This window comes from Schistocerca gregaria, chromosome 4 (assembly GCF_023897955.1).
Source record: "Schistocerca gregaria isolate iqSchGreg1 chromosome 4, iqSchGreg1.2, whole genome shotgun sequence".
Lineage (NCBI taxonomy): Eukaryota > Metazoa > Arthropoda > Insecta > Orthoptera > Acrididae > Schistocerca > Schistocerca gregaria.
Window position 1 is genome coordinate 20,196,736 of NC_064923.1, and position 2,062 is coordinate 20,198,797.

A 2,062-nucleotide genomic window follows, 5' to 3' on the forward strand; every position below is an offset into this window, starting at 1 on the left:
CTGCCCGGCACTCCAGGCACTTGTACAGGACTTGGCCTTGTTGGACACCTGGATCATCCAACACGGCGACCGTCGAGCACACACCTACTTTACTAGTCACTCCGCGAGCCGACTGGATCGAGCCTACGTCACCCGCGGCCTACGATCGGCCGTTGTCGACGCTGAGATGTGGCCGGCAGCGTTCACGGATCACCTCGCATATGTGTGTACTCTCACCCTTCCCCGCCAGCACGTCCGCCGAAGTAGGGGTCCGTGCCGCCTCAATGTGGCCCTTCTTGATGAGATAAATTGCAGACGCGCAGTCGAGTCCACATGGAGCAATTGCCACCGGCGTTTACCCGCCTACCGTTCTGTACTTCAATGGTGGTTACGGTGTGCAAAACCCGCACTGTGCCGAACATTAGTCAGCTATGGACGCGACCGAGCGCGCTGGTATACTGCGACTACCGATTTTTACTATACTGCGCTCCGCGAACTGGCTGTACAACCGCCGTCGCCAGAGCGACAATCAGCAGTACAATGCGTCAAGGCACAATTCCTTCGTATCAACGCCGTACGTCTTGCGGGTGTGCGGGTGCGAGCGAGGACGACTGATGATGTTCGTGGTGAACGACCTTCCCTCCACCATATCATTCAAGAACGCCGAAGACGCAAGAGGCAGAGGTAAAGAAATTGCATGACAACATGCAGAGCTAGTGGCGTCAAAATTAAGAATCATACTTTATGTGACTCAAAAGCCGAACGAGTTACTCTCCGACGTTGTTTTAGATGTGCAAGTGCCAGTGAAAAGTCGCGGTGACGGCACTCTGATCACCATTTCGCTAGTTAACACCGGTCTTGTTGTGTGTGTTTCAAGCTCAAGAGCATCTCCAAACAGAAAATGGTCAACAGCAACATTCAGACGGTTTCGTACTGCTCATTTGCTACATTAAAACGGTATGTTTCTTTTTCAGAACTGGAAAAACACGAGCGTGACAGCATTCGAACCTGTAATCTTCAGATCCGAAGTCCGACGCCTTATCCATTGGGCCACACGGACACTGACGACCAAGTGCAACTTGTATACGACTCATCTCGAAACGCTCACACCCCAGATGATTTGTGTTTTCGTTCTACACAGCCGCTGCCCCTCGCTCTTTCCCACCCATTCGTTACATTCAACCTCTTACGTGACCGACCAAATATAGACTGGGAAACAAGACCACACAGTTTGTGCATTCGGAATCGTCCTTACGGTCGTCTGGATCACCAGATTTCAGCTGACAACACTTCATATTACCGACTAATATTTGCAGCTATGGCGACCCATTACTGCATGGCTGCACATCTGACACGTAACCGATGTGCTCTCCAAACAACAACACTTGCATTTTAGAACATGTCGTTCACACATGTCTACAAAATCACCTTCACCTTCAAATACAGTTTCCTTGCGACTGACAGAGACGTAGGCAAAGTTTAAAGTTGCTATTTCCATTACATCATGTTAATCAGAAAAACGGTAATTTACATATGCAGCGGAACAAAATTCCGTTCCGCCCAGCGTGGGGCTCGAACTCCCGACCCTGAGATTAAGAGTCTCATGCTCTACCGTCTGAGCTAGCCGAGCTGCTTCGGTGAATACTTGCCGGGTAGCACGTCACACAGTACTCGTTTTGGTTGGGTGGTCCCTTACAGAACTCTCCATGCTGCCTAATGTTTTCCTAACGTCACACTCATCACGTACTTCACTTTTATTTCATAATCATTTCTGAGAGGTAAAGGAATTGCATTACAACCTGCAGAGATAGTGGTGTGAAAATTAACACTCATACTTGATGTGACTCAAAAGGCGAAAGAGTTACTTTCCGACGTTGTTTTAGATGTCCAAGTGCCAGTGAAAACTCGCGGTGACGGCACTCTGCCGACCATTTCGCTAGTTAACACCGGCCTTGTTGTGTGTGTTTCAAGCTCAAGAGCATCTCCAAGCAGAAAATGGTCAACAGCAACATTCAGACCCGTCTTTATGCTACCCTACCTTTCAACTCGTCCAAGTACTGGTCTGCCTTCCGCCGCCTTACCG

At 49.5% G+C, this 2,062-nt stretch overlaps 1 non-coding gene across 1 annotated transcript; it reads right to left on the reverse strand.

Annotated features, from left to right (window-relative positions):
- Nucleotides 1-1,536: 1,536 nt before the first annotated feature.
- Trnak-cuu (transfer RNA lysine (anticodon CUU)) lies at nucleotides 1,537-1,609 on the reverse strand. The gene has a single exon. It is a non-coding gene; the product is annotated as a tRNA-Lys (tRNA).
- Nucleotides 1,610-2,062: the final 453 nt, after the last annotated feature.